The sequence below is a fragment of the Prenolepis imparis genome, unplaced genomic scaffold, assembly GCF_030444845.1.
Source record: "Prenolepis imparis isolate NDT839.2.m4 unplaced genomic scaffold, iyPreImpa1.0 SCAF_38, whole genome shotgun sequence".
NCBI classification, from domain to species: domain Eukaryota; kingdom Metazoa; phylum Arthropoda; class Insecta; order Hymenoptera; family Formicidae; genus Prenolepis; species Prenolepis imparis.
The window spans coordinates 263464-287977 of record NW_028141196.1 but is presented as its reverse complement, the minus strand read 5'-3'; the positions used below and the strand labels follow the sequence as shown (position 1 = coordinate 287977).

The 24514-nt window shown below is 24.7% G+C and overlaps 1 long non-coding RNA gene and 1 pseudogene across 2 annotated transcripts in view; both read right to left on the bottom strand.

Moving 5' to 3' along the window:
* Positions 1–14711: 14711 nt before the first annotated feature.
* The window catches only part of LOC145947032 (proto-oncogene tyrosine-protein kinase ROS-like), a 65277-nt pseudogene continuing 55474 nt past the window's right edge, over positions 14712–24514 (bottom strand). Inside the window, exons 5-9 of the transcript XR_014427113.1 lie at positions 18186–19625; positions 17917–18018; positions 17573–17766; positions 16295–16765; positions 14712–15144 (exon numbers count right to left, since the gene is read on the bottom strand). The product of XR_014427113.1 is annotated as a proto-oncogene tyrosine-protein kinase ROS-like (transcript). The remainder of the gene's footprint in view (positions 15145–16294; positions 16766–17572; positions 17767–17916; positions 18019–18185; positions 19626–24514) is intronic.
* On the bottom strand, positions 20577–23559 carry LOC145947040 (uncharacterized). Its single transcript, XR_014427116.1, has 3 exons — positions 22765–23559; positions 21097–21196; positions 20577–20740 (listed from the first exon to the last, which is right to left on the bottom strand). It is a non-coding gene; the product is annotated as an uncharacterized LOC145947040 (long non-coding RNA).

Below are 24514 nucleotides of genomic sequence, written 5' to 3'. Positions count from 1 at the left end.
AAAAATTATAAAAAATAATTAAAAACAATTTATACATAATATAACAAATATATTAATAATAAAATACTAATTTTTATAAAATTGATTTTTATAAAAATTTTTATAAAAATTAATATAAAATAGTAATACTAATATTAATATTAACTATTACATTTACATATTAAATGTACTAAGTAAATATTAATAATAAGTCATCAAAATACTAATTGTTCATAACCTATATATACATATATAAATTTAATATCTTCTATTTATTTAAATACATATCTCAGTATTAATATTCAATAGAGCGTTATATAATCAATATACATAATACACACACACACATTTATAAAACATTATAAATATATAAAAAGTTATTTCAAATATTTATAATACACAATTGGATGTTTTATAAATAATGGATGCTTTATAGTTGTTGTGCTATATAATTGTTGATGTATGTGTTGTATTTGCATCTATAATAAATTAAGTAGACGTATCGAGCTTCTCATAGAAACTTTAGTTGGTCGTTTATCTTACGAGAACGTGCTATTAACTTGTCTTTAACGTGTTGCAAATTTAATTGTGGTACATTTTTCTTCGCGAATTCATATATCTGAAATAAATATTATTTTAATTTTAATATTTCATTAATCAGTAATTTCGTAATGAATAATCATGAAAAACGAATGCAAGTTTTTTAAATTGTTAACATAATTATATCGACATAATATAAATTATCTAAAAAAAGAAAAAAAACATACGTACATTATATATATTACAATATAAGATATGTAATACATTTTGATAAAAAAATAATTATTAATATAAACTTTATAAATAAGTATATTTACCTCTTCAAATACGAACCCGGAATACACATTATTAATAATCACATTTAATGCTGCATTCACATTAACTTGTCTATAAGAACAAAACAGTATGTATGACACACATACATAATAAATCTTTATAATAAATAAGCAGTATATTTTTATAAAAAAGATGTTATTACCTGTGCTTTAAAATGTCATAAAAATTCAATATTTTTTTAATCATTGTAATATTCTTAGCATGTATCGAAAGAGTAGAAAGAAACATGTTGGCAGTTAAAGTATAAATTTTACGTTCTTTCTCTTTTTTTAGTGTTTCATTTATATTATTATCTTTGAATTGATCTTTTTCAAATGCTTTTAAAAGAAATGTCAGATAATAAATGATAATATTGGAATCGTTGGCATAACTAAAGCATTCCAACACTTTATTATTAATTTTTTCTTTGTTTAGGCTAGATGTTTTTTGCCATATATTGATCCATATAGAAAAGTTTGCAGTCTTTAAACCATTACAATAAGTCCATCTCTGCCACCCAAGCAAAATTCTACGACATATGAAAAGGAAATGTTTTATTTTTTAATATATCTCTTATCAGTATTTAGCATATATGTATATATTAATAAATATCCAGAAATAAAATTCAAGTATAATCAAATATAAATATATAAAATTATATATTTATATATAAAATATGTGTGTCTATATATGTTTTTCTTTCTCTTGTATAATGTCTGTTCACAGATACAGAAAGAATAATGGAAAAATTCAGAAGAAAAATGGAAAAATAAGTTCTATATTAATTCTTATATTGAAAAAAATTAAAATATTAAAAAATCTAAAAAAATTATAGATATAAATAACATATTTTATATATGATTATGTATAAAGATATCTTCTCTCATTTCTTTAAATTATATTTTTTCTAAAAAATTTAATGCATAAATTATTTTTTCAATTATTTTTCAATTATTTATTATGTCATTTTTCCCGTATACGGACAAAAATTATATATATATATATATATATATATATATATATATGTATGTCAGAAAAGTAATGTATATATGTATAAGTATAAACATATTTTATATACAATAAATATATATTATATATTTATATTTTATCTTATATGGCCTTCTATTCCTAAGTAATATATCAAATATAACACAAGGTTTAAAAAGACACAGAAATATAATGATTAAGACACTTACTTATTTTTTCCACTGTCACGTAGATACAATTCTAATTGACGTTTTGCCATTTTAATGCACAAAGGATTATCGACAATACATGTCCATTTTGCGAGTTGTTGTTTTAAATATTCATCAAAATCGTTAACAGTGGGTACCCTTTGATTGTACATATATTCTTCTATATTATCAAACAGGCTTTTTATTATCTTTAAAATTTCCTACAATTTGGTATGGGAAATAAGTTTTTCTGTGCGATCATTAAATTATTTATATAATTATTATTTATATAAACAAATATAATATATGCGAAAGAAATATACATTGACTAAAACTATTTTATTTCAGTAAGTGATTAAAATATGCTCTGAATTAATCAATTTCTTAAATAATTGTGTTCTATTATGTCGCTTAAATACATAGAATCTTAATATTTATTTCATAGGTTTTGATTCAAAATTTTCTAACTATTATTACACAGAAAATACACATAATTTTATCAATAAACTTTACAATAGACAATGTGAGTACCTACCTTAAAATATGCAGGATAATATGTTGAATACAAAAATATATTTGATATTGATTCAAAGATTTTTAGCATAGGATACCATGCTACGTAATCTTTCTCTTGCCATAAATAGCTCGCCAGTTCCCAGAAAATAGGAAAATCAAGTTTTCTCTCCATCGCAAAATGAAACGCGTCATCGATAATTTGCGCTCGATTAAGAACATGTATATTAGTATAGCTTTTAGAATTCAAATAACGTGCAATTCTTCGCCAATTCTCGGGATCATAGTTGACGCGATAGTATCCTATTATTCAACAACTAAATTTTATCCATTATTTCTTTAAATGAATATAGTAAAAAATATTATGAATTGTATATATTTTATTTTCTTATATTTTAAGCCGTATTAGAAATTAAACATGTGTGTATATATATGTATATCATAGTAAAAAATGCAAATTTCTTAATAATATTATCGATTATAAAATTATTTTACGCCGTTAATTGAAATAAAAAATTAAGTTCCAAAAAATTAAGCGATGTACAGAATTGTATAAATTTAACAGCAATATTGTAACATACTTTAAGACTCCTTGACTCGCCGCGATCATGTTGAAATGTAACGTCAAAAGCGAGAAAATACATGCTGAAAATTTTGACGTGCCATTTTTAGATGGAAAGATATTTTGATGAAACAACAACTTCAGATGGTTTCAGCACACTTTTAAAATACTCCAAAAACTATTTTTTTCCCTTTTACAGTCAATCAACAATCGTAAAATGATTGTGATATCAGACTTTGTCATGCGGAGTGACTGCGCATGTGCAAAGATCAGACTGGGCCTCATATTACAGTCATTTTACAGCTGTTGATTAATTATAAAGAGAAAAGATAGTTTTCGGAATATTTTAAAAGTGTGCTAAAGCTATCTGAAGTGCTGTTTCGTCGAAAATATCTGTTTATCTAAAAATGGCACGCAAAAATTTTCAGCGTGTATTTTCTCGCCTCTGACGTCACAATCTAACATGGCCGCGGCTACCAAGGAACCTTAAAAGAATATTATTATTTGTAATGTGTGAAATATAATTTTAATCTTTATAAAAAAAATATTTAATTATTACAATTGAAATATATAATAAGGATAATTTGTTTGTATAACATAAGAAAATAAGAAATACTAGTAAAAATACTATTATAATTTAATATTTACCAATTTGTTGTATGTTGACAATGATCCATTTATCTTTATTTTTAATGGGTATTTCCAACACCGGATTTGACTTCGTTAAAAAATAGTAAAAATACTTAATAGTTGTCAAACTTAAGTTAAAATTGATGTTCGTTTCCGTAGTATAGCTGACAGGTATAAAATATGGTGTTTGATCTAATATGTCTTTCGATATTTTCGATATGTTCACTCGATCGCTAGTATAATTTCGGGTGACATTTATTGCAGGAAAAGTCTCCTGTATAGTCCAAATATCCATTATCTGTTCTGCGTTCAAATGATTCTCTTCAGGATTTATATTATCTTTGACAATCTGCATAACGTTCCATAAATTATCAGGGATGTCCACATTAAAAAAAAAATATCTGTAAAATTTGACATTGCGACAATTAACAAAATATATACATATATGTTTGCACTTTTTGATGCAATTTCAAACTTAAACACAGACAGAAGTTATTAATGGGTTTGTAATTTTTGTATATAGTTGAAGAATTAATTTTGTCTAGATGCACTTCGTTTCGCATTAAAAATTACAAATTCATAAACCACATAATTATATAAATTATATATTAAAAATACATAGAAAGCACAGCGTAATGTGAGATGGTATAACTTTCGTTGTTAATATACTATTGCAAAATGCTAATTATATTAAACGCATCATATATAATAATTCTTTAGCATTTTATTATTTATTTTAAATGTAAAACCAAAAATTTCTTCTTGTTGATCAAAAAGTATCGACTTTAAAATATATTTATGCTTAAACTAGATTTTTTTTACAAAATTAAGTGCGTATCAATAAACTGCGTAAAATAGTACCAATAAATATTATACCCATTATAATTTAATTCTAAAAATTAATTCCCTAATTTTTTTAATCGTTTCTTAATATTTAATTTATTATATTTAAGAAAATAACATATAATTGTGCATTTATGTGAATATTTGTATATATTAATTTTTTTTTATAATTGACCTAATTTCTGTTTTTGTTAAATTTTTAACAGTATTTATAAATATTTAATTTCTGAAATTTCTATTTGTTATTTATGCAAGTTTGAATATTCATTGGATACAATTTCATGAATTTAGTGTATGTTTTTTATTTTTTTAGGATGTTTCCATTTTGGCATTTGTTTTATATTTAATTTCTGTATGCTTGTGTGTGGGTGTATATATAATATATATATATTACTTACTGCATTCTTAAATATGTTCTGATACTTATCCAAAATATATCATGGAGTATACTTTCCAGCATGCGCCAAAATATGGTTCCTATAATAAAAATATAAAATATATATAATTATATACTATTAAATACACTTAAAGCACAATGTTCATGAATTCCAAAACCTAGCTAATATAATTTAAAAGAATTAAATTTTTATTTATAAAAGAATTAAATTAAGAATAAATAAATGTACAAAAAGAAATCTAAACTAATTTTGAATTAAAAAATATTTTTCTTAAAACTACAAAATTAAATTAAAAGAAAATAAATGTATAATTAGAACTTTTTAATCTCTTTTAGATATTTATAGTTATCAATTTATTTGAACTATTGTTTAATCATATTTACAAATTTATATACATATTACATATATATAATAAATATTTGTAAAAATAGATAGATATATTATATAATAGTCCAATTATTATTCAAATATACAATATATACATACATACCTATGTAAGAAAAAAGAAGAATTGAATTAATTTTAGATATATTGTTTGCATTTTCCGTAATATTAATGATAGAAAATACAGTGTTTAAATGACGAGATTCATGTTTAATTTGGACTACGAACAAGTCCATCATCCGGAAATCATCAAAGGCCTACAAACAGATTGGTTTGATCAAATAAATATATATTCGGTTGCCGCCGTCTAAATTTTTTTCACTAATATTTTATAATAAAGGAATTTAATTATTTACAAGTATATGTACATTTTACTGTGTATTTTTGTCTCAAACATTTCAAAGTTTTTTAACACTAAACAACATTCTGCTATTTTATATTACAAAATATTAAATAATTATATAGTATCTTTATATATATTTATGTATAATATGTAGTTATTTGACATAAAAAATATTTTTTAAATTTCCCAAAATATATACTTGCAAAGTTTTTCTAAGTTATAGTACATAATTAAAATATATATGTTATTGCTTCTGTAATGTTTATATTTTCTAAATAAATAAGATATTGTGAAATATTAAAAAAAAAAAATACATTAGCATTTCTTCTATTTTAAACGAAAATGAGAAGAAAATTTAAGAATATTTTATATAGTCACAATATCCACAAAAAATTTTTTATAATTAATGAATGTAATACAACCTTATCGATGATATATATTTCAAAGAACTTAGTGAAGCCTTCGTTTAACCACCAGTGACATCGACATGATGGATTGAAGAAATTATCAAACCATTCATATGTTATATCATGAACTATTGAGAGCATTAATGTAGTTTTAATCTCAGCAGGATGTAGTTCCTTATTGTAGATAATATCTTCGTTGTACATAATATCTGTTTCGCTGAAAATTATTCGTAAATAGTGCTGTTATTTCAAAACATTTTATTTTAGGCTCTTGCATAGTTTGCTTATATTTATAAAAATTAATATATGTTGTACATATATTAGTTGCAAGATAATTCAAAAATTGTCAAACTAAAACAGAATTTTAAGCATAAAAATTGATCAATTATAAACGTTGATAGACAAAAAAATAGTTTTCTGCACCAATTTATTGAATGTATTATGTTAATTATATGTTATTATTTTGTATAACTTTATGTGCATACCTCTTTCTTGCTCTTTCTCAAAACTAAAGTAAGCGATAATTTTATTTTTCAATATTCTTCACATATCTTTCTTTCGATGTGATAAAATAAATCTTTTAGCAATTTTTTGATTAATACAAAAAATGTAGAAATTATACTCATACAATGAATTCAATGATAATAACATAAACATATGTTTTTAACTTTATAACTTAAAATTACTAAAATTAATTAAAAATTTTTTGAATTCTTGATTTGAGATAATATAATAACGAAACAGTTTTTAAACGTATAAATCTGACTATTACATGATTATAAATGTAAGTTATTCTATTATAATATTACACATGTGTCATCGTCATTTATTAAAATTACTTAATTATATAAATTACTTTAGGCATAAATATAAACATATTTTTTAAAATATGTATATATATATTAATATTATATTATAAATATAGTAATATTTTAAATAATATTTATTATATTTATAAATATATTAAATAATATTTATAAATAATCTATATAATTAATATTTTAAATATATTAATATTATATTATAAATATATTAGATATTAAGGTGATCGAGTAAATGCTGTTGTAAATCTTAGTTTAATAATAAGCCAACTCCAACAATAAGCGTAAAGAAATGCAAAACTTTGTATTTTTAAATTCTAATAACTATAAATAATTTTATATTTCAATTAATTATAATTATAATTATTTCTTAGATATATTACTTGTAAAATACGAATCCACAAGTCTGCCAGATTTTCTCTTCAAAATTCGGAATAGCGATATAATCAACCTTCGGAACGCTTCTTTTGATCTCCCAATTCTTCTTTAAATACATAGTTACATTTTCAACGACATATTGCGCGAATTTCATGTGGGATACCAAATGCGGTCTGCACCAGATATTGACCACATTCTCCGACGAATCAAGAACCGGATACAGATTATCAAACTCGTACATCACGATTGTTACGTCGTTCGGAGATATCGCAGGTGTCGTGTGGAAATGAGTAATCATCATAGTATCCAAAAGTTCGTATTCTCGTATCGGCGTATTCGATAAAACTTTGTATATTTTGTCATGTTCCACGGAAATGTTAAAAGTGGCACTTAATTCCGGCTCGTCCAAACATGGAAAGAATGCTCGGGCTCTTCTCGGCTGGTTTACTGCGAACACCAGTCTGCGACATTTTAATGACATGCTTATTTAGAGAATGACAACTTTTCAGCAATTATTGGTACAAAAATTATTAAGGATTGGAGAATTATTATGTCTTTTGATTTGTAGCTAAAATATAATAATACACTTTCAAAATACTCCGAAAACTATTCTTTTCCCCTGACAGTCAATCAATAATCGTAAAATAATTGAAACATCAGATTTTGTCAGGCAGAATGACTGATGCGCATGTGCAAAGACCAGACTGGGTCTCATATTACAGTTATTTTACAGCTGTTCATTAATTATAAAGAGAAAAGGATAGTTTTCGGAATATTTTAAAAGTGTGCTGAAACCATCTGAAGTTGTTTGTTTCATCAAAATATCTTTTTATCTAAAAATGGCACGCAAAAATTTTTAACGTGTATTTTCTTGCTTCTGACGTCACAATCCAACATGGCCGTGGCGAGTACCAAGAAACCTTTATATACATATATTATGTCAAGAATTATAATCTTATTCAGACATAAAAAATAACTTTATATATGCGACATGTAATTGTAAAACAATATATTTTATTTAGAATTTTTTATATATTTTATATATTTTTTTATATTTTTAATATATTTTATATTGTAAAACAATATAAAGCATATCACAAAAAAATTATGCATATTATAATTTTTGATGATAATGAAATTATTTGTTAAATATAATAATAAATGTTACAAAATTTAATATATAAATATATATATATAATATTAAATTTTTATATTTTTATATTGTTTATGTATTATATATACATATATATTGCTTATTTTTAATTTACTTTTAAATTTACTCACATTTTATGTCCATAATAGTTTAGGTCCAAAGTTCGCAAAAACTTCTCCGAAGTAAATTGAGCTAATAAATTTGAAAATTTTATTCTCACAATATATACTCCATACTCTAACAATAAGTTGTTTGCATGCCATAGGAAATCGATGAAATTAAGAACGATAGTTTCAGCTGCAGTATCACGTGTAAACTTCGGTGAATAAATCATTCCATTATCAGCCGATTTTACAGTTAATTTCATTATAGATATATAAGGTGATACATGTAAAGTTAGGTTTTGCATTTCACAATTAATAAAAACTGTGATATTGGAATCGCCCCACAACATGTGTCTTGACCCCAGTTTCATCTTCAAGTTATAATGAAGCGGTATCAGACAGTTCGACGAAAATGCCATTACCATCGCAACGATGTATAATAGAATATTTAATGACAGTTTTAGAAACATCATGTCAATCTTTGTTTCAAATATCTGCAAACACATATTTTAATTAAGACTAGAATAAAGAACAAAAATGGACAACAAGTATAAGTATAAGGAAAATGTAAAACTGTCGACTCCTGTCCGAGGAAAGGGAAACATATCAAAAAATTGCAGCAATCTAAAAAAATATTTAATCCATTTAAACAGTTGTAAACTTTTATGAAAATTTTTTTATATACATTGCGTTTTATATACTTGCATTACATGATGTATCTTAAGTCAATAAATTTATGTTTTCTATTATATTAATTTAATTTTTTCGAAAGTAAAGAACATTGATACGAGTCTTATGTAAAAAACAAAATATAAATTCTTTGGGAAATTTAAATTGTTAAAATTTAAATAATTAAAATTCAATATTTTTGTCATATTTTTCTCCGCATCTCATAATATGGTTTATATTCTAACTTTATATTATATCGACGGAAATAACTTTTTTCTACTTTCTGTAATTATCATATTAAAATTATTTTTGACATATACACATACATTTAAACAATTAATTGTTTTGATGAAATATATTATCATGTCATAATTAAGTGTTAAATTCTTTTACGATTCTTGTTACAAATTTCTGATTCTTAGTTTCAGTTAATTAAAATAGAAGTATATATGTATATATTTTGTTTTGCTAAGCATTATTTGATTAATTATGTGATAAAAACAATATCTGTAATTTTATAAAATTGCTAAGTTTTATATAGCTGTATAATATTCGATTTGACTATAATTTTTTTTCTTAACTGATCTGGTGACTTCAAACTTCGAGATTTAAAGAGATTGCAAAGGTAATTAAAGCGTGAAATAAAAATAATTCTTCGAGATTTATTTATTATATTATCTGTCGATGATATCTCTCGGAGAGACTTTATAAATATATTGATTTCTAAAATTTTGATAGTTTGAAAGTTGACGATGGCGACACTTTTACGTGTATTTGTATATATATAAGTACAATATGTGCATATCTGTTTGAATTATATGTTGTATCAAAGGCTATTTAAAAAGCGACAATACTGATGATGAGAAATATATAAATCATATTTTCTAGAAATTACACGAAAACGCGAAAATTACTTATTAATACTGATTTAAAATTTTGTCTAATAAAACAGAAATACATATTTAAATTGTTAATTACCTATAGTTCCAGCTAATAATCTAAATTGTGTACACTTTTTCTGCTCTGAAATAAAAAAATCTAAACATATTTTATTTCTCGCAAGTTTATGAATGTGTTTTTATATTCTTTTAATGCAATTATATATATTTCTCTCATGCATGGTAATGTATCATGAATTCTCTCGCATATTTTTTAAAAAGAGTTATCTAAATGTCTGTATATTTCATGACTTACCCTGTTTATTGAATCACGACTCGTTATTTTAACCGTGTATCCCTCAATCCTATTCCAAGGATCATCGAAAACTGACGATGTTTCGATATGACAAAATATGAAATACATAGTGTAAATAATTCTTCTCAAGGTTATACTTAACATGCGTCTTATTCGATTGTTACTCGATCGGGAAAGTCAATACATGGTTAAACTCTCGAGAGATACACTTTGATTTTATATTTAAAATAATTTTTCTTGAAAAGCATTCAAGAAATCCAATCAAATGATTACATGTTCATAGAAATTTATTTTTTACACTTTTTCTAATGTTTATACAAAATTATTTTATAGCGATAATTATACTAAATTTTATAAAAAACAAGTACAACATATCACATTTTCTTCTATCTTTATTAGATTATTATTTTATTCTTTTATTTTGCGGATTTTTTTATATTTAACTTTGCTTACACTTTGTTTACATATTTAGAGGCAAGATTTAACAACATTTAATGATATTTTTTTACTTTTTTTCCTTTTTTTCTCGCAGTAAATGTTAGAATTCATAAATGTGTTCAATATAATATGTTCAAAAGTTTACTTTGTTTTTATCTTTTCATATTACTTTCCTTCTTAATAACGATAAGATAAAATTAGTCGTCATTAACATACAAATATTTTATTCATTTATACATTCTAATTTTATTTTATTTATCTCATCTAACCATTAAAAAATTGTAACATAAAAGAGAAATTCGCATCAATATTACTGCACAACGATATACATAATATTTAAGAAATTATAGAAAAATTTTTCAGAAGATACGAAATAAACATAAAATTATATATTTTTAGCACTCGGCATTTTGAAATTATAATTACATAAAATTTTATTATTAAAACTTAATATTTTACAAAAAAATTAAATCAATAAATATATGTATAATATTATAAAAATGCATTAATAACAAAATACTAATTATCATAAACATTAATATAAAATAATAATGCTAATATTAATATTAATTATTACATTTAAAGTAAATATTACTAATAAATAATATATTAATGTTTATATCCCAAATATATATATATATATTTTATATCTTATATTTATTTAATATATTAATATTTAATAGAGTGCTATAAGTATAATCAATATAAAGAAAATTATATACATTTGTGTTTGTGAGTATATAATAAAAATTACATAAATATAATTAACATTTATATTAATACTAAAATTGAATTATATGTGTGTATATATATATATATATATATATGTATATATATATGTATATGTATATCCTATATGAGGCGCATTTTTAATTTTTAAAGTAAGGTCCGGTTTGAAATGAGAAAAGATCTTGACATATAAATTTAATTCATTAGAATCAAAAATTTCTAGCTTACTTTATTGCAATAAATTTTGTGTTCTGCTATCGAACAAGCGAATTCAAACATCGTATTAAAATAATGATTAAAGAGATTAACGTAGGTTCTTAAATGCAGATCCCATTTGAATACTTTTATGCAATACAATCAATAATTAAGATATTGGATTTTCGTGCGTCGTTGATACGTTCATTAAATCCGTATAAACGTCTTAAATAACTGATTTCTGTCAAAAAATATTAATGAAACGTTAATTTGATAATTAAATTTTAAAATAATAATATATTAAGAATATTAAAATAATAATACGTTGTAAAATGATACACTATAATATCTTATTCGCAAATAATATTTTTTTTACAGAAATCAGTTTATAACTGTCAAAAATGTTAATCCAGTTTAAAATATTGTAACATATTATTTAAAACATTACTTTTACTTATGTAATATATATTAACATGAAAATTTAATTAGCAAATAAACGCCTCAAATAGCTGCTTTCTTTAAAAAGTGTTAATTAAGCGTTAATTTGCTAATTTAGTAGTAAAATTATATGTTGAAAAAATTAAAATAGTGAAATGTTGTAAATAATATGTTATAATATCTTATTCTGGATTAATATTTTTTTCCCAGAAATTAGCTGATAACTGTCAAAAATATTAATCGAATTTAAAGTATTATAACTTATTATTTTAAATATATTATTTTTAATTCTGTAACATATATTATTATTATAAATATTTAATCAGCAAATAACCTCTTAAATAGCAGATTTCTGTCAAAAAATATTAATTTGTTAGTTAAATTTCGAAATAATAATATATTAAAAATATTAAGATAATAATATGTTGTAAAATAATAACATATATTTTTTTATTTGATCGCTTTTTTAGTTGAAAATTTTGAAAAATTGCGAAATTTAATTACATTTATATTATTGTTTTTGATACAATCGAATATACTATACTCGTTACATTGTACATTGGGTTTAATCGAAGAAAATATACTATATAGTTATATAGTTTGATTATATAAATCATTATAATCGATCTTGAAATAGAGTTTAATCAAGTAAGAGATAAAAATTCGAAATTTATCGAGATACATAAAGAAACATCATTTCGATTAGTAGTATTTAAATTAAATCATTGTGAAGATTACATGGAACATTGGTCATAGTCGAGAATCGTATGAAAGCCGATCAAGTATAAATATTATATCTACAAGAAAGGAAAATTGTTATGTTAGAAACGTTACAAACGTTATGCGTTTTACTAAAAGTGTTAATGCTAACGAGAATGACCATAACGTTTTCGTCAGGAAATCTAGGGATTCTGTAATTAAAACTGTATAATACAACAACTAAAGAGTTTTAACTTAAAAAAAATGTATATAAACTATATTAATTTTACTTCACACATTCAAAAATCAATGTTATGTAGTCAAATTAAAACTTAAAATTAAATTTAATTCAGACGATATATTAAAATTTTTAAACAATATGTATTATAATATAATTGTTAGATTTAAAAGAAAGAATTTTAAAAATTAATGATTTTGTTGATTTATAATAATTTTATTTTTTGTTATTTAATAAGTTTGTGACACATTTACATAAATTGTATGTAATTTCTAAAACATTTTTATTTCTCTAGATATGTTTAAATTTACTAATTTTTGTTTAAAACTTGCAGAGTAAATTATTTTTTATTTAACGAAATTTATATAGAAAATCAGAATTTTTTAGTTAAAATAATTCGCATGCTCAACGGATAGTATCCGTCGGATACTAAACATCGAAGTGAAAGATTGGTGCAGTTGAACTTCGAATTGGGGACAATTAATCAATCTATCAATAATATGCGCAATAAGCTGTCACTTTTGCTATATGTGAGAATTTATATACACTATTTATCACTTAATATATATATATATTATTTTATGATCATGAAGAAAATGTTAATAAAAATATACATATCATATATACATGTATGTTAAAAAAATATGAACATTATTGAAATTTTCAGTGATAACAAACGCACTTGTGAAAAAGAAAGTCAAGATAAGATATCGTTACTCATTAAAAGAAATTAATTAAATTTAATTTGAAACTAATATAAAAACTGAATTATGCGACAAAATTCCTTTAACAATCAAAGAAAGACAAGCTCCTATGATTTATTTATTAAAAGAAATAGTTGTAAATTCTTATTAGCATTTATTAATAACTCATTCTTGCAAGACTTTCTCTTTAACAAAAGAAAAAATGATATTCAAGAAGATATCTCGATCAAAAACAAAATAAAATAAAATTTTTTTAAATGTGATTGTATAGTTAATGCATTTAAAACATTACAGTTATACAAGTAAATTAATATATGCAAAAACATTTTTTTTTAATAAAAAATTTCTTACTTTAAAGTTTTAAATAAACATGAATGCCATAATGAGATAAGTTGGAATCGTTTTTCAAAAAGTCATTAGATTCTTCTCTAAGATAACATCTATGCAACTAGCAAATTTACGGAGTATGGAATTCTCTACCACTTTCTAATAAAGCATTGACTTGGCCTAATTAAAAAGCGTTTGTCATTTTCGTGCTATGATACTGAATTAATATGATAATATATAAAACTTTAATCTCTAAAATGATATACTTTTTATTTATCATTCGGTAAATTCTTTAAAGCTAATTTACGAATCGCAAGTTATATCTTTCTCTTACGTATTAAGATTTCTCATTGTGACAGATCACGATGGATCTGCATTCGAGCAGTCATACAACTTCTAGTAAATATATAGTTTATTACGTATCTTTGAAAAATGAATCATGAAATGACAATGATAAGTTCACATACAGATATATATATATATATATATATATATATATATATATATATATAAACGTATAGTACAGACAGTATAATTTCAAATATCCCATAGATGTAAAACTCATCGTTTCTTCTTAACATACATATATACAAACAATTAATTATTTGCCGGCTATATAATATTCATTGAAGCGTCGGATTCAGTAATGCGTCTTCTGTGTCGCTTCTTAGAGCTATAATATTATTCAGACAAAGTTTAAAGTTTGGTCTATCATTCGCTTCACTCCAGCAACGCTGCATTAGTTGGTATAACGAGAATGGACAGTTGAGTGGCATCTGCAATCTGCCTCCCGTGCATACATAATCCATCACTTCGAGATAAGTTTTGATAGAATAAGGTTGCTCATCTAACGATGTAATCTCCCACATTAGTACTCCAAATGACCAAACATCGCTCTGAGAAGTAAATATTCCGTTCATTAGGGATTCCGGTGCCATCAAGCGAAAAGGAAGCAGACCTCCTCCTTCCTAAAATATAATTTTAAAAACGTTAAATTTTCTATTCTAAATATCCATTTTTGCAATAAGTATTCTTAAGCAAAAACCGTTTACTAATATTTTCCATTATACATTATACATATACAGGGTGTCCCATTTTAATCTCCCCAGGCAAACATCTCGAAAAATATGGAAGATACGAAAAAATGTTTCAGACAAAAGTTGTAGGACTTGAAGGGGGACAGATGATGAAAATATGGATTTGACCTTGAATGACCTATTGAAAGTCAGGTCAAGGTCATCGTTGTTTTCTTAAATAGAACCCCCTATTTTTTATTGCATATTCTTGTAGGCCTTGTTGAGACGTTTTTAAAACACTACCTATTGATGTCTCTTACGCAAGCCGTTTCTAAGATACGAAGTTTCAAATTTGACATATCATCGGCATTTGCATTATCCAATGTACACCGTGGGGAGGTTGTTCATTCAAATTGTGTATGTGTGCGTGTGTGTGCTTCTTTAGTAAAACTTTTATCTCTCTTTCTCTACCATTTTCTTATTCTTTCCCTTACATTAAAATAACCAGAAGAAAAATAATTAGAGAAAAGTTTTACTACAGAAGCACACAAACACACACATACACACAAAGTCTCCTTTTTAGGGCCACTTGATGTACAAATTTGACTGAACAACCTCCCCGCGGTGTACATTGGATAATGCAAATGCCGGTGATATGCCAACTTTGAAGCTTCGTATCTTGGGAACGGCTTGTGCAAGAGACATCAATAGGTAGTGTTTTGAAAATGTCTCGGCAAGGGCTACAAGAATATGCAATAAAAAATAGGGGGTTACATTTAAGAAAACATCGATGATCTTGACCTGATCTTCAATAGGTCACTCAAGGTCAAATCCACATTTTCATCATCTGTCCCCCTTCAAGTTCTACCACTTTTGTCTGAAACATTTTTCTGTATCTTCGATATTTTTCGAGATGTTTACCTTGGGAAATTAAAATGGGACACCCTGTATATTGGAGAAATACATATAAAAATATATGCATAGTCTTCATTTTTCTTAAATTCTATTTGACTTACAGATAAAATATATAATAATATAAAAAGTCGCTACAATAAAAAAATACTTTGAAAAAGTTTCATCTTTCTTAATTAATTATATCTACCTGGCGATAATAGTCATTTCTGTAAATATCTCTAGCAAGTCCGAAATCACCGATTTTGACGATACGATTCTCACGATCTCTCGCAGACACTAAACAATTTCGGCACGCGAGATCTCTATGCACAAAGCGCAGCTCTTCTAAATAGCAACAGCCTCGCGCAACATCTTCGCACATAGCGAGCAAGTCTTGTAGACGCAGAGCGTGTAAATCAGAAGGTTGTAATATTTGACACTCTCTCAAATATGTTTGCAGATCAGTTTCCATTAATTCCAACACGAGTAATGGAGAATCCCCGTCTAAGCAGATAGCTAGTAATCTTAACACATGTTCGTGTCTAAAGTGACTCATAAGCTTAGCCTCTTGCAAGAATTTCTTTTTTTCTTCCACGGAAGCACCCTTTTTTAACATTTTTATGGCAACGAATGTCTCTGATCCCGGTTCTTCTAAATCCTTGACATTCCCTTGATACACCTGCAAAATATTGAAAATTAATGTAACTTTTATTAAACAAGAAAAGATAATTTAATTTTATATAACATTATACATATATATTTTAATATATTTTAAATAATTCAACGAAAAAATATTAAGTGCACATGTATGTCTCATAAAAATTAATGTATTACTAATTCTTTTAAAAAGTTGATTTATATATCCGAAAAAATTGTATTCTCATCTTAAGTATATGCCACTTATCTTTATAATATCTTCCACTAAAATAGGCGCCAAAAGGATCCTCTTAATTTAGGAGGAAAATTCTCTAAAGAGATATTCTTAACATGCAAGAATATATACTTAATGAGATGTTTTTCTATCCGTGTATTATTAAAATTATTAATCGATATAACAAAAAACAGTCTTACAAATGGACATTTGTTACTTATTACATGTATATTTAAATGTTACACATATAATTAAATATTTTTTATGTATTTGACATAGTTATACACATTTTTGCTTATTAAGTTATTATTTTTAATATTAATTGTAAACTTATAAATTTAAATAATATTTTATTAATTTTTATCTTACATTTATTATTAATTTATTATATTTATTTATTGAGGCGCTGAAATTGCAAAAAAAATAAGAATATATTCTCAATTTAATATAAAAGATGGAAATATTCTTATTCATTAAGAATATCTATTAAGAGGACTTATTAACGCATTTCAAGAAAACAATTTTTTTTGGTGTATAATTTACTAAGAAATGTGTATTTTTCATTTCTACATCTAAATATTAATGACTTAAAATATGACGTTACGAAAATTTTACCATTCCGAATGCGCCACTTCCAAGGTGTTTTGTTAGTGTGATTTGCTCACGTTTGATTTTAGTCAGCATAAATTTATTTGGATTATATTGCAACGCAGGACTGTATAGCGCATTATACTGAAAGTTTCCGATAAGTACCTCATGTAGAATCCTAGTCAAAACTTGCTCGTTATCTTCTTTGCGTTGTCGGTATACTGTTATAAAGTTATAATATATTTAAATAATATTATGCAGTGCAAATTTTGCTCTTATAACAAATAAGTTAATGTTTTTTTGAAAAATCTCTCCACTTATTACATTAATCATAATTTGTAATTTAAAAAATGTGTATCAAATATACTTACAACAATAAATAAGATAGCAGATGCAGGTTACAATAACGGTAACAGCAAGGCTTAACATCAATGTTAGATTATATTGCGTAGCTCGAATTATCAAATCGTCACCTTTGTTACATAAAAATATAGTTTTAATTTTTTTGTCTAATTTGAATATTTCTACTTACAATTTTATCATTAAAAATATTTCATTCTTAAAATTATGTAATTCATTTATATGTATGTAAAATAAACAGATCATATTAAAATATCTACATATTATCATATTTGCTTACCAAGTGTTTCAAAAATAAATCTTTCATCAGATGGCCATGTAAAGTTCTCGTACTCAGGATATGTCAGTATCAAACGAAACTTGTATAAAGTTGCCGGTAGCAAGTTTTTTATATAATACATTACTGTCTCATCATTATTCGTCTCAAAACTATCTGCGATTTGCCACTTTTGCATCACATTATTTTTGTATTCCAGTACATAATGGATCGTCAGATTAACGCTAGGAATCCACGAAATATTCATATTGTTTTTGTTAACTCCGCTCAAAGTTATATTGTTCGGTTCCGAGTACGTGTACACAGTTTTGCTCAAACTGTCATTATATAAATTGCTGTAGTTAGCTGGATACACACGTACATATACAAAGTATTTCTGTTCTGGCAGCAACGGTTGGATTATTGTAAAAAGTTTGTTGTCTACTTTATTATTATAAATGGTTCTTCTATCGGTTGCGTGACGATCACCAAGTTATTTGATTCGCAATATATTCTATAAGTTACTGTCGCACAATTCAGTTTCGTGGATGGAATCCAATAAACTTTCGCTATAGTTGGCGTCAGAACCTGAACGTTCACATTTTCTGGTGCATTGAGTTTGCTTTCGTTAGTTCTTAGTATGACTTCCGAGCTGAATTGCAGGTTCGTCGATAATTGATCAGAGTAAAAATTGCTCACAGCTAGCTTCAGCTTGTATTTTGTAAACGGTGTTAAATTCTGAATTTCATAATGCCGCTCGTATGTCGGCATATAGAATTCATCAAACTTGTTATTAAGGTTATTATTCAAACAGCTTACGTAGATGATATATTTAGGAGTTGGTATGTTGTTTTTGCATTTGTGCTTGCGAGTCGATTCTGTTGTATTAAATTTCAAAACAATACTTTTCGCTGTTATCTTTATTATTGTAATATTATAAATTTTTTCATCAGATATAAGGCATTCCTTCCGAGGATATGGTTTAAGGAGGATGATTTAGTAGCCGATATTATGGGAGAAAAGTCATTCGTGCTTTTTATTATTTTCACGTGTTTAGATGCGTTTTTTTCACTGTTGACAAGTGCATAATTCTCCTTTAAAATATAAATATGAGAACTGAGATTATTTTCATTAAGTTTAATTATATAAATGTTTGTTTCATCAATTATAAAATATGGCAGAAACTCCGTGCCAATTGCAGCGATTGAAATTGAATTACATTTATTTATTTTAATGTTCGCCACAAATAATTCCTGTTCATCTAGCCAGTATATTATTGGCTCCTCTGTATTTGTGATGTCAAGCTTTATATTATATAAGAATTTTGACAATGATAGTTTGTATGGACACCAGTTCATATCGGATTTTAAAAAAGATTGCACATTTCTTCCGTCAAGATCCGATTTCATTATTTCATACTGTAAATATGAATTTGCATCTAACGTTTCGATCCAGTATAAAAATCTGGAAAATATATATATTATTATATATGTGTATTATAAAACATAATTTTAAACGTGAAGTAAAAAAAATAATAAGCTTAAGTTATTACAATTTTATGATAATTAATGGTTTTATGATTCTTTATATCTTTATTACAAAATCATATTATATTATTGCAAAATTAGAAAATAATATAAATTCTTAAGTGAAAGACACAAAAGTGTTTATTTTTTCAAGTGAATAAAAGTTAACGTACCCCACAGACGGTTGTATAGTAAAATAAAAATTATTTTCTCTGCTCAAGATCTTATCATATTTGACTATGCCATTTTGCCACATTGTTAAGTCCAGCTTTATAATGGATTCCGCTGACAATGAGATGTCATATTCCATCCAATATAGATTTCTTCCTATCCAATCGATGCAGAGAGAGTATGCATATTTTCTTAATCTAGTTATTTTTGTAATATTATTTTTATTCATATCCCCTATCATTAAATCTTGTATACGCCCATGCTCATTATCGGTCTTGTTGATCCAATAAATTTTATGTTCTGCTACAGAATAAGCCACTTCTATTACATTAACATTGCTATTAAAGGTAAAGAGATTGACGTAGGTTCTTGAATCCAGATCCCATATTGCAATGGTATTATTCACTCTAATCAATAATTGAGGTATCGGATTTTCGTGCGTCGTTGATACGTTCATTAAATTCGTATAAGGACCAGCACCAGCTTTAGTATGCGCTCGTACTCGAAAATAGTACGTTGTATTAGGTTTTAGATTATACTCTGTGCACTCCATTGTAGTTAAAATAGTTTTGTCGTCAAAGATTTGAATCTTTTTTAGGTTCTCGATGAACCAACATTGCACTGTATATCCTTGTATCACTTTGTTTTTAAGTGTAGGTTGATTCGACCTGTTAGATAACATTTAGCCTTTCCATATTTTATAATTTTTTAACAGAATTAATATTTTAATTGTATATGTTTATGTTATATTCTAAAGAAAAAAAGGATATAGATTGAAAACTTTGATTCTTCACCTGAATGTCACAGAAATGTTGATTTTTTCATTTAGAAATCCATTAAACTCTACGAATGCTCTTGGCTCGCTCGGGATTTTTCCTAGAGCTTTTAAGATGGTACATATTTATATGTATGTTAAAGTTGATTATCTCGGTAAATTAAAAAAAAAAAGTTTAACGTGCAACGAAAATAAAGAAAGAAGAAAAAAAATTAATGATTTAAATCAAACAAGAAAAATAATGAAATTGATAGTGTTATCTAAATTTTGCTTTATTTTACATACAGTGTATACATTGTTTCTCTTTTCGACAGAATGCATTTTATATTTTCCTTGTTATTAGAAAATGGTTTAATATTTTTTTTTATATAATTTTTACTCTCTCTTGAATTTACATTTTGCTTACAACTTGTAATATTTTGTTAATTTTTTATTAACGTTTTATATATTCATTGCATCTTACCAATAGATTCTGGGTTCATGGACATATTTGGATATGTAACTTCATCTACTTCATTGACTTCACTTCTTATAGTCACGCTTTCAGAATAATTCTGATCCGGCTGGAAATTTTGTAAAATGAGATGATTGTTGTTTTCGGGCATTGGAATATCCGTAATAAAATATAACATATAGAAAAAATAAGTTAGACCGCTAAACCAGAAATTCCACGGTATCATTAATGATAAATAAAATAGTATATATAAAAATATATATAAATAAGATTACCATAAGAAATGACATCGTATGTCAAAATAAATAAAATAAGCATAAAATTTCTTGTTTTTTAATAATTTTAGCTTGATACTTTATAATGCCATTTCTCATTTATAATGTGTTAAATATTATGTAATTTTATTTCTAAAATATTTATTCTTTTTATTTTTCATTATATTTTCGTGCGAAATATCAAACATGATTCTTATATTAAAAAGAAACTCACGCAGAATAGGCAGAATAAGGATTATTTAATAAGATTTCATAATTGTTTCTTTTTTAATAAATGTTATATGAAAATGTTACATTCTTCGATTCTTTAAGCGATTTTGCTGATAGTTATAGTTCATGATTTAGTTTTTTTGCGATTGTTAGTTAACTTTTTAAAATAAGCGAGTTTACTTTGTAATAATCCGTCAGTTAGGATTAAAATTTCAATAATAACGTTAGTATTTCAAGAATAAAAATGTTTAAAATATTCCCATTTATGTGTATGTGTGTGATTATAGAAACTATATAAATTTTTGTGCTTAAGATTTTGTCGAAATACTTTTTAATCTTTTAATGCACAAAAATTCTGGAAAACAGGATACCAAAAACTTTCGATTGACATTACCACGATATATAAGAATATGTGCATATTCTACTTCTAATTATTTAAATGGATATCTATATTCATATGGTTATATAAATGGATATTCTATGAATAATATATATATACATTTATAAATTTTTATTAGTTAGATTGGAATAGATTGCTGTTACGTATGTTGTTCATTTAACTATTGGCCGTATAAAGTTAATTGATACAATTTGAATTTTATTATACCAATATAGTCGACATTCCTTTATATGTATATAGCACAAATGCAACTATCCTTGACACGTCAAAATGACGCTGACTCTTTGAATTAATTTAGTTTAATAAAAATTTATTTACAAAAGTCTTATTATATTATTAAATAATTATAAATATTTAATAAAGTAAATAAGATATTTTTGCAAATTGATGAAAAATCACATAAAACGCAATTCAAGTGTTACATATATATGTATGTATGTAAGTATGTATCAAAATAGTTAAAAATTAACAGAAAATCTTATTAATATTAATAATTATTAATCTTAAAAATAGCAATAGAAACACAAACATAATACAGTCAAATTTTAATATTTCTGCTTAATTAAGTTTAACCTTGTACTATTTTATACATTCATTTAAAAACAAAATAAAATTTTCAAGCTTTATTCATCCTTTCTCATTGCATTATATTTTTTAGTCTTTTGTACAGTTTTATTTTATTATACAGTATGTAATATTATTATATTACACGTTTTAGTTACTCAAATAAACTGCACTATTACTTGTAATAACATTTAATTGTTTTTTAATGAAACAAAAAAAATCTATTACCTGCGTGAAAAGGTTGTCCGGAACGGTATGATTCTTTGTCAAAATTGCGATAGCTGCTTTCACCAGCATTAAACTTTTCAATAAAACGCATAATCTCATCTTAAACATAATAATATCTTCCTTTGGTGAATGTTGGCGCTCAATTTTTAATCACCAGTATTGTATTTCTTTTATTCTATGGATGATTCAGATTTGATCTAATCGACTCGATACTTTATTATGTGCTCGATGAATTCTTTAGAATCTAGTTTGCGAATCGCGTTATTGTCTTCCAATATTACATTTTAATATCTTTTTATGATTAATCACAATATTCTAGTAAATAGTAATTTTTATAATTTTTCAATGGGAACCAATAACAAAAATAAATACGAAGCGACACGTATTCACTTGATTCTATCGAAAATAATAATATATCTTTGTTGTAATTTCTTTTAATATTTCGTAAAAAGATAATCAATAAAAATATAATCGAACAATTTATAAGCAATCCGAAAATTATAGAATTATAAATTTTCTGTCACTTTCACCGCTATTCAAGCATAAAATATTATCCACGTTAATATTTGTCATATTTTTTGTTTCACTAAAATATAGAAAATTATGATTACTTTTTTTATGCATATTATATACAACGCTTTTAGGATCCACTATATGTGCATATTGTTGTGTGACGTTTATATGACAGTATTTGAATCAATTGACGCGCAACGTTGTCTTTTTTCGTGGCAATCACAATCGTAACTGACTTCGCAGACTAGACTGATCTGATCATGCTTTATTTGCTGCGCTTTGTTTATGATTCATTTCTCACTGCATGATCGACGATACTTACAATCAGTGTTACTCCAACAGTTACTTATTCCAACACAGAGAATTTTTTCTTATAATTTACTTTGAAAATCATGGTAATCGTGAGACAATATGGTATGGAAAGAATTTGAAAAATATGCTTGATTAATTTTACTTTACTTTTAGTAAAATTAATCAAACATATTTTATATTTTAATGTAATAGATATTATTATTTTATATTGTGATAAATATTAATCAGAGAAAATATAATATAATTATTCGTGGAAACTGTTCGCAGAGAGTTTTAATTTTTTAATTGCACTGCTTTACATTTAAAATTAAAAAATGTTTATATTTACAATCTTCGTGAAAAAAGTAAAAGAAGTGCATAATGTATACCCTATTTAAAATTTACTCACATATATCATAGACCATTCTTTAAACGAAACAGTAATTCATTAAGTGATTTTTTTAAATACATGCAAATGATAAAATGCTCTTATAATTAATGGTCAAATGTTTAAATTAAAAATGCTGACAAATATTGTCCCAAAGTATAATTAATGCAATAAATAATTGGCAAGTTGTGTTTGCTTGTAGGTATTCTATTTATGTCGATCTATAGTAGCTTCATTCTCTAAATATGATTGCAAGATAATTAATTTATGAAAACATATACTATTAAGAAATAAGTTTACTACATCAAAAGCATAAAAATAATATCTATATTATCCATAATAAATCTAGGAATTTTTACACTCCAAGAAAGCAAGTTTATTAAAATACTTTATAATTATAATTTAATATTTTATAATTACATAATTTATAAATAAAATAATTAATTAATAATAATTATAAATAATATATTATTTGTTTTTTTATTCTATCGTTTTTATCGATCACTCATAGTCGAGAGTTTCGTAAAAATCGATCGAATACCATAGAAGAAAATTATT